The sequence below is a fragment of the Atractosteus spatula genome, unplaced genomic scaffold, assembly GCF_055471065.1.
Source record: "Atractosteus spatula isolate fAtrSpa1 unplaced genomic scaffold, fAtrSpa1.hap1 Scaffold_108, whole genome shotgun sequence".
Lineage (NCBI taxonomy): Eukaryota > Metazoa > Chordata > Actinopteri > Semionotiformes > Lepisosteidae > Atractosteus > Atractosteus spatula.
In genome coordinates this window covers 1-13947 of record NW_028296662.1, presented here as the reverse complement: position 1 = coordinate 13947, position 13947 = coordinate 1, and the positions used below count along the sequence as shown (strand labels likewise).

The following is a 13947-nucleotide window of genomic DNA, read 5'->3' as shown; positions in this document are numbered from 1 at the left end:
AAAGCGCTGATTCTTATGGAATGTGTTCCGCCGGGGATTCAAAAAATGTATTTTTTTTAATCGCGTATCTAAGGAAAATTGCAGTATAACTTTGTTCATGCACAAACAGTGGCATGTTACATTATAATTTGGGTGTCTCCTCTTGCCAGAAAGCTCTAAATTGCATTTTGAGTGCGTTTTTTGACTTTTTCTAAATTGCAACCCATAAATAAAGCTGATACAGTTTAGACTTACTGTATTCTAAACTGTATTACAACAGCACATTGGACAATGCAACGTAAATTGCAAAAATGCACTTGGAATCTGTCCAAGCCCTACTACGAAAATTATTTAAACTGCGACACTTATCATTCACCTTTAATAAACTTTATTTTATATAGCGTTTTAAGCGAATAGGTAATTAGATTGCTCATAAACCTAATCGCTTTTTCTACATAAACACAGCGTGATTGCTCTCTGAAAATGCTTTTCCTTTATATTTAGGCTCAGATTTCAACTATAGATCGTATTATTATAAACTTTCTTGGAAAAATGTCTTTTATGTAAACCATGTTTGCTATTAATTCATTTAGGGCTAAAATACATTCATTGTCTTCCAATCGAGTCGAGTTGACATTGGAAGCTTGCCACGCCCGGACTGTTACACCAACGCATGTTAAAGCGATTTCATTGAGGAGCCTAGCTACTAGTTAACACTGTACTTCCTACTTTGAAAATACCTGTGAAACCGGTTTAATTCGTCACAGCCAGCACTCCTGCAGAGAGGGGGGGTTGTACTTGTTAATGTCCGATGACATACAAGTGGAAAGATTACAGATTTTAATCGTCTTTTTTCTGAACCAGGGAAAATCTGATCATGTTTCTCTATAACAATAATAAAAAACTTTATTTTACATATCACCTATAAAAGTGGCATCTCAAAACAATACATTAGATGTAAACCACAGATTACAAGGTAAATACCCAGACAACCGCAAACGCGTTTTTAATAAAATGCTTTTATTCATTCAACAGAGAGAGAGCGTAAAACCTGGGTGTAACAGCTGTTCCTTTTTCTGATCACTCGCTCTCTGAGATACATGGGAATCCAGGGTTTTTTATCAACGCTTTCTTTTCCGTATACCAGATCTTATGGAACCACTTCAGAAGGGTGTCAGCCAGTCAGATTCCAGGAATCGGTACTTTAAAGGAAAAATACACACCGGTATTCCATTTCTCCCTAAACATTTTAAGCATCGAAGTATTTAACTAACATGTGAAATAGCGTGTGAAAAAGTGGTAGTTTTAAGCTTTTCTGCTAATATAATATGGAATCGCGTATCTAAAGAATTTAATAACGATATGATTATATTCGTGTACTGCGACAGGGCTGTGTAGGGCTGTTTCACCTCTCTCTTCATGCGACTGTACCAGGAAGAGGATTTCTTTCTATTTGAAACGTGTATTTTAAAAGTTTAAGAAGTAAAAACCTTACAGCGTACACAGATTTCTAAACTGATCAGGATCGTTATCTTTGTCTTATGCATAATAATGTTCACCGCTCTGTCCAGCAAATTAATAATAAACTTTATTTTATATAGCGTTTTAAACGAATAAGTAATTAGATTGCTCATAAACCTAATCACTTGCTTTTTCTTTTTATTTAGGCTCAGATTTCAACTATAGATCGTATTATTAATAACCATAATAACAAACAACCAACAAAAACAACCATATAAACATAATACCAACCAAAAACATAGATAACAACCACAATACAAAATCAAATATATCAAACCATTATACTCTCGCAAATTCCTCCAATTATCATAATCCCGCCCCTTATGCAAAACCAAACCCTCCTCCCATCCCAGTTTATCCTCTTTATCATAAACAAAATCCACCTCAATTTTCAACATAAAGCATTACACAAAATCAATACCTCAACACACCATACTCAACAACGATAATTCACAAACAGCCAGAACATGTAACTCCACATTCCCAAACAGACCTCATTTCCATAGCCCCGCCCCTTATGCAAAACCAACATCCCTCCCCTGTTCTCTCTCTTCCCTGGCGTTTGTAATAGTTTTTATTTTCAAATAAATTTTAGCAAAGTCATGTATTTTAAAACTCTTAAGAGTTTTATATTTATGTCTTTATTTAGTGGTTTCATTAGTGACAAAGGCTAAACTTTCTTGGAAAAATGTCTTTTATGTAAACCATGTTTGCTATTAATTCATTCAGGGCTAAAATATGTTCATTGTCTTCAAATGAAAGAAGGGTTCCTTTCGCCGTGGTCGGGTTGAAATTAGAAGCTTGCCACGCCCGGACTGTTACACCAACGTATTAGCATGTTAAAGCGATTTCATTGAGGAGCCTAGCCTTTCTTAACTAGCACTGTACTTACTGGGTTTTTGAGGGGGGGGGGAGGTGTCTTTCGCTGTGAAACCAGTTCAGAAAAAAGACGATTAAATTTAATAAACGATTAAGGGTATTTACCTTGTAATCTGTGGTTTACATCTACTGTATTGTTTTGAGATGCCACTTTTGAAGGTGATATGTAAAATAAAGTTTTTTATTATTGTTATAGAGAAACATGATCAGATTTTCCCTGGTTCAGAAAAAAGACGATTAAAATCTGTAATCTTTGCACTTGTACAGTATGTCATCGGAAAATACAATCAGTTTCTGCTTTGTGTAAGGATGGTTTCAAAAAGTAATCTAAGTGGTGAGAAAGTTTCGCTCCTCAAAGCGCTTTACAGGATAAAAACAATAACAACAATATTGGCTTGGGAAAACGATTTTTTTTATAGAAATACAAAATGAGATACTGTATAATGATGTGCATGAACAAAGTTATACTGCTATTTTCCTTAGATACGCGATTAAAAAAAAAAATTTTTGAATCCCCAGCGGAACACATTCCATAAGAATCAGCGCTTTTATATATCGCCTTTAAACACATATATTTAAACACGCGTTTACGATTTAAATCAAAACGCGATTCAAATCAATATAAATGTTTATTTTGTAACGCATAGGTGACTATTCATTGTTATTAAAAAGACTTAAATCCGATCATGTTGTGATATGTAGAAATATAAATTTGTTTGGTGCGAGTGAGGTTTTATTTAATCTCTGACCAAGGGAAACGTTTCATTTTTTCAAAGAAATGTTTGTTAAAAAATAAAGTCATAGTTCCATGGGATTCGATCACAGACCGTGTGACATGGGAGTCAGGAACCTAACCCAGTCACATGCAGAGTGCTGAAAAAGCACTACAGAAACATTATCGACAGACAATGTACAGCGTGTACTATTCTTGTGTTGCGGTACATGAATATAATTATATCGTTATTAATTTCGTTAGATACGCGATTCCATATTATATTCCCTTTTAATCAAATTCTAAAAGTATGCTTGTTGACTCCGGTATCTCTTTAGTTAAAGACTATGATGCTTAAAATGTTTAGGGAGAAATGGAATACTGGTGTGTATTTTTTCTTTAAAGTACCAAGACCAGCCATATACTGTATGTTTATGTTCCAAAATTAATATCGTTTATGGCCTTCACACGCGTTACAGTATGCTCCTATTCTTTTTATGCTCAGCTACTAAGATTTCCCTTCAGTGGTAAAATTCAATATCTACAACGGGCACAGCAAAGACGTTTACTGTAAGTCTTTCTACGACAGACCAACGGACCACGAGTGCCCCTGTCGGTCAACCAATCACATACCACGGTACCGCGCGTCATCTTGCGTCACAATGCGCGACGCCACCTGCGGTACGTATCTGTAACGCGCACTTTGAATGGCTGCATCTGTAACTGTCTCTAAAGTCGGACGTGATGTTTCACGGATGTGCAGTGTGCCTTTTCTCTTGTCATGTTCAAAATGACTTGCTGTGTAATTTCCTGAATGCGTGTCCTGTACTGCTCTGTTATTTCATTTAGATTATCTATGTGGTGTACAGATAAAACCAAACTGCATGGTCTAATTTCTGGGATCGACACCAGCTGAACCTGAACATGCATCAGCCGATCTCGACATGATTTGAACACACAACCTTTTGATGTGTTTTCAGATGCACTACCGTTGCACCACGAGATCACTCCCTATAAGTGCTTTTAATTCCCCCAAGGAGAAAAATCAGCGTCCCTGAAAAAGATTTTTTTTCATTCTCTCCTGTGAGAAGCGCCGCTCTTCCAACGAGGGTCTCTTCTTCCCAGTCCACAGATTATTCTTCCTGTCCGGCTCTCACACAGAGAGCAGACACACTGTCTCCACTAATGTGTTTACTACATCTACAGATCTGACCCCCTTACAGCCCTGATATTCCTGGACAGGATCCCATATTGAGCAGTATTTCTCACATTCTGAACTTACAGTGTGTACCAATGTACTTTATACACAAAGTAAGTGTTTTCGTAACTCTTGGACGTTTTGTGAAAATGTTACTAGCATGCCAAAATCGCCCCCTCAACTGAACAGTCCCACCCCCCTCAGTTTTGGATAAAATGTTTGGATAAAAAGTTTTTGAACACTTTCACTTACTTAACTTGAGCCGTAAAAAATAGTTGTACTTTGTCAATGGTCAGATAACTACACTAACCCCGAATTCACAGTTACTACATCAGACTGTTTGATGTGCAGGAGGGCTATCCGTCCAGGAACAGCACGTTACATAGTGTCTATGTTTTGGGGTGTCAACATTATTATGACCTTATTTTCTCAGGTGGACCAATGCCTTGCAGTAGTTTATCCTCATACTTACAATCGTTATATAACTAGGACTGTAGTTATAGAAGTTTGTACTTTCTGTTGGTTTTACAATGATTTCTTAATGATTCAGAACCTCGTTACCGTTGATGTTGTTGCAAAAATGAACACATATGGTTGATGCCCCAGGCAAAAATAATCACGTGAGTTCTGATGAACGTGGAACTGTTCTTCATCACTAAATACCAGATTGCTTGTCGTTATCTTCTAACATGAAATACTAATCAGTGGCATGCTTGCGAGAATTCACTTGGATGGTTGCAATGGCTCCGTTTAAACCGAAATATCACTGCCCCCCTCAGGATTTCAGACCCCCCCCCCTACAGATCATTCCCCTGGCGCCAGTCCTGGGTATAATGATGAACATAGCTGCCTTGCAAGCAGTGAATCCGGGTGTGATTCCCACCTGACCCATCGACAAACCTTTTCCAATGAATCTTTGATCGATTTAAAAAAGTCTTGAAGCTGGTAGGCTAGGGAAGAAGCACTGTTTGAGTGCACTGAGGAAAATGTGCTACTTTGCTGTGCTGCTCCAGTAGCGCAATTGGTCAGGTTGTGGTGCTTTTATAGTGGAGTTATACCGAGGTTGTGAGCTCAATCATCACGTGGAGTAGGTTCCGTTTTCAGCTGCAGAAACGTGCTGTTGAATTTAAGTCGATTCTTGTGTTACTTTTTCCTCTCGATGGAGCTGTATTAATGCAGGCACACCTGCTTCCATGTCAAGTTATTTTATCGTTGCTCACAAAGCAACACACTGCAGACACCTCTGATATTGTCACTGCTTGTGGGCCACATGTTCCTGCTGTCAGCCTACCATGATCATACACCTATATAAATATTACTGCTGTAGTACAGGAGCGAAGAAACGAAACGAAAGCACACCAAGTTTAAAAAGGTCAAAATGTGTCAAAGCCCTTCCTTGAGGAGGATGGGGTTCGAACCTACTTGTGCAGAGTATAATGTATTAAAAGGTTATTGCCTTAACCACTAGGCAACCTCCATACACACTTTAACCCCCTCCGGACATGAGTTGGCTTCTTTCCCCATACTCAAGGGTAATTTTCCTCTTCCACCTACAATTTCAACATTTACCTTGGGAGATGTCAAACCACAGAGCCTGTGCTGCGCTTCAGTGTTAGCTGTAGTGGACACCCCATTGAACATAAAAAGCATATTGAGCTCCTTGGACATAAGCCATTTCTCGTCACTTGCCCAGCGAGCAGGCTCAGCGCACACTGAATGCAGGTGTCTCAGAGCAATTGAGATGTGTACAAGTGGCTGTAAAAGGGATATTTGATGCCAGTGCCATGGCTTAGTTCTCCGACGGCAGGCGTAGCGGCGCGCCGGTTGGAGTATTCTTGGTTGCATTTAATGGCAACGTCATGGTAACGTCAGCTCAAACCACCAAATGGAGACGGGCGTACCGACAAGCTGACCCTGCTGATGCGGGATTAACATTAGGATGACAGAATGCTGTGGCTTAGTGGGTTAAAGTGCTTACCTAGTAAACAGGAGATCCTGGGTTTGAATCCCTGGGGTGTCTGTCTTGCCACACAGTCTATCATTATGGACAGCAACATGCTTCTACATTAAATTTAATGGAAGTGTTCATTTAATTTTTGGAACAACTTGTTTTTTAAAAAATCCATACAAATTGCGAAAGATAAAATACTCATCTTTTTTGCAGGGCAGAGGAATTACTGCCAGCTGGCAAGGAAAAGAAAACTTTTTTTTTGTCTTTAGCCAAAAACCTGTGAATGTAGAAAAAAGGTGATGTGCGTTAGTTTCTATGGCACAATCAGTCAGTGTATCCTTCAGTTAAACATAACGTTGGTAAATCAAAAGTCCCCCAAGATGCATTTCAAATTAATCCGATCTCAACACCGTCTCCCCTAAATGTGATGGGGTTTCTTTGGATGTCCTTAAGCATCCTGATAGTTGCAGAGATTTCAAACTTTTGGCACAAGTCAAACTACAAGAAGTTAATAGTTGAGCACCTAAGTCAATATCACCGGGAATGTGACTATGTAAACTTAAATAGTATTCAAAATATTGCAATTTTGTTGTAGTTTAAAAATATATTTTAGCTGGGGATCCTCAAATGATGAGGGTAGAAAATAGAACTATTTGACACCATCAGGAGTGCTTAAGGTGTGATAAAAGTGTTTTTTAATCACAAAGTGAAAATAGTGAATTTGTCTTTCACTTAGGCGTTCATCAAAAGCTCATTAAACGATGAAGGAGAGGCTCGTGTTCCGAATTCTCTTCGTGTCTCATTGTCTTGCTTTGATTTTTAAAATGTACACTGTTGACTATTCACTCTTCCTAACACAATTAAAGAGCCGAGTTTAGTTCAGAGGTAAAGCATCTCATGCATCATATGAAGCTCTGTTTTCTATCACCAGCGTCTCCACTCTGGATTTCTTTTTAAGCGCGATATCTTTTCTGTGATTTCTTTCGTTTGAATTCCCTCATGTGTGAATTTCAGCGCGACACCTGATTACGGCTCAGGAGACTGTAGGATCGTAATGCTCTTAAACCCAGTACCATAACCGTAGTGTGTTCAGTCCTACACAACCTTTCTATCGACTTAATAAGCCTCCTGTTCCATCTCCATCTTCTTCCCGCACATTCCGGCTATTTCAGCACCGTTATTCTTGGACTACAGTCACAGATACGTAAGGGACACTATTCCGAAGAACCGTCTTAAATAAATAACGTTGCAAAAGGTAACAATAATGCTTTCTTAACGTAACCTTACATTTGGCCGTACAATACAATTTTCTTTACCCTCAAATAAAAAAAAATATTACTGCTTTCTCCTGAGAAACACAAGTGTAGTGTTAAATCACAATAAATAATACAACAAATATACTAAATTAACACCCAGATATGACAACACACAGCTATGACAGAACACATTGAAGACTTAAAAGCCCTTTAAATTTTTATTTCCTTAATTTCCATTCTCTTCCCTCCCCAGGATAACTGAAAACTAACTATAATAAAGACTGCATGTGCATTACTTGTAATACAGCTACTAATAAAGATATACATGGAACTTAATTATTAATAAATAACACTTTTATTAATAAATACGTGTAATGATAACATTCATTGTGAATATTTGTGGTGTCTGGAAAGCAATTTTAGTTAAATATAATAATAATTTTCAAGCAAGTGGTGCATAAGCTTGTTACTTAATGAGTACATTATTTCCATTACATTCAAGACAGTTCTAATGTGATCAATTGTTCTGCTTAGTCCGCTACTGAGATGCGGACTAAGCCTATGAAGCCTATGAAGAGGTGGTTTAAGCTAGACTCCTAATGCAGTAACATCTAATGGGCAGCAGCTGTTATTTTAGGTTTGTTGCAATCGAGAACAGGTTTAGTACAGAGCTGCTGACAAATTTCAGCGGAGTTTATTGTATATAAGTTTATTGCAATTGACCCATTGTAGCTACCAATCAGCAGCAAGGAAAAACAAACTTCACTTGTGCCTTTTAAAAAAAGGGAAACAGAGTAGTAGTTTATGTGGTAATTTCAGGTACAATGTAAGAACTAAAGTTAACTACTCCCATAGTAATGCGTGGGGTCCTATCAATAGAAAAAAAAATTGTTGTAACCCGAAAACACAACAAACACAAAACGAGAAGTCTTCCAGGAACCTAGGTAAATCCCTGTAGTAGTCTAACAACTATGAAAAAAAAAACCAAACGCAACACCTTCAAAAGAAAAAGAACATTAAAAACAAATCTGGGGAACAACAAAAACACAGAATCTAATGCGAGAGCTTTTTCAAGTCTTCAGTGCTCCTCTCATCTCAGTAGACCTCTCTCATATATTTGTGTACAGGTCAGTTGGAGGTACACAGCTGTGTAATTTTAGTAGGGAGCTGCGTCAGCATGCATGGGCTTCAAAGGAAAAGTCAAGGTTTATTCCATGCTGAAAAGAGAAGGAAACACAATGTTTCAGCTGTGGAGCCTTCTTTGATTGTGACTCAAAATAAGCCTTTATTTGTTCATTTGATGTTAGTTTATCTCCATCAAATACCTAAGAGTATCTAAACTCGACAGTTGCTTTGAGTAGCTAAAGACACTGCTCCAGGTGAGGCTTGAACTCACAACCTCGGCATAACTCCGCTATGCACTGCTGTATAAGTACCGCGCGCTGACCGATTGCGCCACTGGAGCTGAGCAAGTTGTGCTCCTCATACAGACTGACGCTGCAGAAACACAGGGTGAAAACAGTTTCGGTTGTGGATCCATCTCCACATGGGGAACACTAAAATAGCAAGGAAAATACAAGAAAAGAAACTGAAAGAATTGTGCTAACAGCAAAGGGGGACGGAGGGAGGTGGTCGAACAAGTAAATCAGCCTGGCAGATTATTTGTAGCGACATTTTTTGAGTCAATCAGCACACTGATTTCTCTTCATGTGCCTTAAACTGTGCAGTTTGTATTTTCGTTGTAGCTAGGTTTCTTCAGAAGTCCAGTAAATTGACAATAATGGAGAACTTGCTGACGCACCCCGTCGTGAAGACCCTCTGTAAGGTGATTACACGTTTCATTTTCAAGTCGCCTCCTTTACAGCAATTGCAGCTCCGACACTGAGAGAAAGCATGAGAAATGGCAGTACAGGCTCGATGGCTTCACATCTCCTATCAATCACATAAAATTGCAGTAAAGCGCTCTAAATATGACTCTGAAGTACTGGGAAAGATGATTATTTTGAGCGTGCCTCCCAGGGTCTGCTACAAGGCTGAAGTTGGCATCTTATTCGCGTTTTTCGTTCCGCCTTAAATGCTGCTGCTGTGATGTTATGTCGCCTTTCGCCTGTAGATGGCTCTCTTCGATCAGTACTAATTCGGCTGGAATACTGTAGACATCCTCAGTGAAAGGGAATATCCAAATAAATAGCGACTGTCCAAATTATATTTTTGTATGGAATATATTTTAGAAAATCGCAAACCAATTTTAAAAACTCACCATAACATGGACTTGCAATGGGAAAAAGGTGATTGTGCTTTCTGCTTATTGCTACGGCCCTCCCCCCTGATTATAAAAACGTCTCACAATTCTGACACCGAGGTGTGAGAGACAATGTAATCGACTATCAAAATCCTGAAGTACAAGACATTTTAATGCACCATTTTTCAAATATGACCCTCTGATCTTGGCTTGTCAGAATACATTGCGAAAAAGTATGGCACGAATTGCACGAATTGCAATGGCACAAATTGTTGAGAATATCACTGACCTTGCCGATATTTGCAGGGGATATGAGTGTTTTGCGCACGTTGAACTACAGCACGTAAGAATTGAGCTCCTTAGTCAATATCACCGGGGATGTCCAATAATGACGAACATCTGTAGCTTCAAGGAAACTTCGACTCGCACATGGAGTTTTATCTTCGAATGGAGGGTGGGAGAATTCATTTTTCTCTCGTTGCTCATTAGCTAAACTATTTTAAAAATATGACGCAGATTTGTTCGAGAAACTTCTAATCGCCTTAAAGAGAGTCTTCTTGAAGACGTGCACCAGGTAGCTCTCCACTGTTAATTGACAGGACTTTAGAATAAACTGTTCTCATACAACCACCATACAAATTACACATCTTAAGGAACATGAAGAGAAATCTGTGTACTAAATAACATAAAACTGTCGCTGCAAATTATCGCCAAGCTGTTTTACGTGTCCTAACACCTCTTTCTTTCCTACTTTGCAGCGAGCACAATTCTTTCTGTTTCTTCATCGCTATTTTACTGTCTCTTTCCCCCACGTGGAGATGGATCCACAGCAGAAACTTTTGGTCCGTTCCTGTTACTCTGTCCGATTGAAAGAGCTGTATTAAAGGCACTCCCATCTCTGCAGGAAAGTTATTGCTGCTCTCAACACAATATACTGCAGCCAAATGTGATAGCGATACTGTCACTGCCTGTGGGCCACGTGTTCCTGCTGTCAGCCTATTATGTCATGTCCATCCACACCCAGAAACATTACTGCTGTAGCACAAGAGTTATACAGGCGCAGTCAATAGAGCATGAATCTCTTAATCTCAGAACTGTGGGTTCAGCCCCCACATTGGGTCCCTCTGTGTCAATTTGATCCCCCCAATCCTCCTAGCAGAACCTGATGGCGTAACAGTGATACCCAGTGCCTTCTATGACCTTTGCGTAATTCAGCTTTCTTTCCACTTGATTCAGATTTTGATCTGAAATCATCGGCCAAACAAGAGTTTGTCTAAACAGAGGGAGATCTGCTCACAAGCAAGTATTAAACACTTCAGCATTTACTGTTCGAATACCACACTTTGTCAAAACACTGCCGCTTCTTAAGCTAATAAGTAATGGTTTTTGAGCACGCATTGTATTGTTAATGCTTATATTAAAAAAGCATAAATTCACATAATGGAATTTGGACTGAACAAAGTAGTCCAGCCCCTTTACAACATTACATACCCACTGATTAAAGCTTAAAACTACAGCAGCAGGAGTAACAATAATGGCAACAACATGTTTGGAGTTCGGCATTTCATTTATTCTGCGGATACATCGTATCGGAATGAACTGCCCGAGATAAAAGAGCAATTGCGGCTTCAGATCGTTTTTACAGAGCATTACGTTGTTCTGTTCATACTGACTATACGCTTTAAATTTGTCATTTACTGCAAGCGTTGCTTTTCCAGGCTTTTCGGAAATTCCTCGCATTTGAGCCAGCACTAAAATATTTCATTCCCGTCGCTGAATACATCGTGGAAACGGTATTTGCAACGGAATGCTGTCACACATGAAACCTTTTTGTTATTCGGTTCTGAAGTTTGAAAATGAAAATAAAACGGGGGTCACTTCATAGGCTTGAAAGAAGTCCAAGCAGCATAAAAACCCGCGAATTCTCACAAAGGCTGCACCTTTCTTCTGCTGCTTTTATAAATCAGCCTTAAACATTTGAATGCATACCTTACTGCTGCTAATCACATTCACGTGTTTACGAAGCTTTTTTCTGTCAGTTATGTTTTTGCTAAGTAGTTTCTCCGTTTTCCTCGTACTGTGATTGTCAGCGAGCACAACAAGACTGAAACAGTGTAAAGGCAGGTAAAAAACACAGGGTAAAACGCCTGACTGTCGGGAGTGGGATTTGAACCCGTGCCTCTATTTGGAGAGCGAAACACAAAGCTTAAAAGACACGAATCTGTGAATTTGCTGTTTTAAAACGCTCGACTATCCTGAAGAAATGGGTGCTGATTGCACCAGTTGCATCCGATTTTCCGTAACTTTAGGACGATTGATACGACTGGACGAACAAAATTTGTGGCGTTTAGCATGACATGGAAAACGGTACCGGAGCATTCGGGTCCGGACTACCAGACTCAGAAACAGTTTTTACCCCCGCACTATCAAACTATTAAACTCCCAGCCTCTCTCACTCTCACCTATGATCTGAACCTCACAGTGCCTTCTTTCTTACCAAAAACCCAAACACACATTGAAAATCTACCTCTACCATACATGTCAAAAGCTCACTCCCCATAATTTCTATCCCTTTATTTCATTCTTTTGATACATGTTTTTGCACATAACCTGTTACCTTTTTGTTGTTTTGCACACTGCCTGTTGTTGTTTTTTGCACATCGGCTGTTGTCTCTGTCTTTCTTTTGTAATACAATTGTATTGTTGTTGTGTTGTTGTGTTTTTTTCTTTGTACTACTTATGTCCGAGAGCTAGCTAAATAGCATTTCGTTATACCATATACCTGTGTATAAGTATAATGACAATAAACTTGAACTTGAACTTGACATAGTCTTGCAGGCAGTATATTATTTTATCGTTTACTCTTTTAAAAAAACACGGTCTTCTCGTTCCTAAGTCAGATTTTTAGTGCTTTCGAACGTTACTTCCAACCTGGACTGACAGCTCACCCGATCTGTTTGTGATCAGACCATGGAGTGGGGGGCTGTACCAAGCGCACGTTCCTTCCCAATGCTGAGGTGATCATTCGGAAGATGGGTGTGAAGAGAAACAAGCTTTGTCGACTAAAAAACAAGGCAGGATATGCAAGAATACTAATCACTGGCAACAGTTACGTTCTCTTACTATTGAGACTCCTACATTGCGAGTTTTTGAAGACTTTGAAACTAAAGGAAAGCAGTGACAAGTGAAACAGGCACAGGTGGGGTTTGAACCCACGAACTTCGGTTTACGAGACCGACGCCTTACCACTTGGCCACCGCGCCTTCAAACAAACAGGGGAATAATGTTGTTCAAATTATTTTTTTTCTGAATCTGGTTTACATCGCCTGGAGGCAGCAACAACAATAAAAGGGATACTTAACAAGGAGATACGCAGTAGCAGTGCGACTCCAACAGATGCTCCTGAAGAGACTGGAGGTTTAAGCCAGCTCCTTAGAGCGCTCGGCCGCGTTACTCTCAACAGCGGCTCTTCAGCTCTTGTTGTTTGACCTAGTGGTTTTATAACGCGTGGAAACGACCGCAACTTCGTTTTCTGAGATGCTTTCTCTCACGTGGTGAAATCTCGACCTCTTTGGCATCTCTGGCTATAGTTCTTCAGTAGAGCAGGCTTTCACACCTCTGCTTATAGTGCCCTTGAAGTCATTTTATTTTTACAGGAAGACGCATTCCCTAACGATCTCTCCTGTTTTAGAAATGCTTCATAAGTCGTGTTTGATTCAACGGACAAACAGTATACTAATTGTACAATGCAGATCTATGCGGCATTCGTACTGGATTTGACTGGGATTCTGAAATACTTCTTGCAAAGGTATTCAGACTTTCTAGAACCTATATTACAACCACAGACCTGAAACTCCCTAGCTTCCAATCTCTGATGTTGCTGTCCTTAAACTCGGACGTGATGTTCTGCAGACGTGTGCATAATGTCCTGTTTTCTTACAGTGTAGACATTTTGCTGTTCACGCTCCGCATTCATCTGCTTTGTGCGTTGTTAGTCCGCACCTGTAACATGTAATGTCAGCCGTCCCCTGTTCTTCTATATCTCTAGCATGACTGCGTCCTGCTGCTCGGCTTTTGTTTGTAAAGTTTGAGCGAGCGCCCCGTTCAGTGTCACTTTGTCACTGTGGTCAGAAAGCATTCTTGATTCTGCTTGAGCTGCTTCATGAATTCTAGCGACTTTAAGAGCTCTTTCTAAAGTCAGCCCTTCCT

The 13947-nt window shown here is 39.5% G+C and overlaps 2 non-coding genes across 2 annotated transcripts; both read right to left on the bottom strand.

Annotated features, from left to right (window-relative positions):
* Positions 1-8867: 8867 nt before the first annotated feature.
* On the bottom strand, positions 8868-8961 carry trnai-uau (transfer RNA isoleucine (anticodon UAU)). Its single transcript has 2 exons — positions 8924-8961; positions 8868-8903 (listed from the first exon to the last, which is right to left on the bottom strand). It is a non-coding gene; the product is annotated as a tRNA-Ile (tRNA).
* Positions 8962-12929: 3968 nt separating this feature from the next.
* Positions 12930-13001, bottom strand: trnat-cgu (transfer RNA threonine (anticodon CGU)). Its single transcript has one exon. It is a non-coding gene; the product is annotated as a tRNA-Thr (tRNA).
* Positions 13002-13947: the final 946 nt, after the last annotated feature.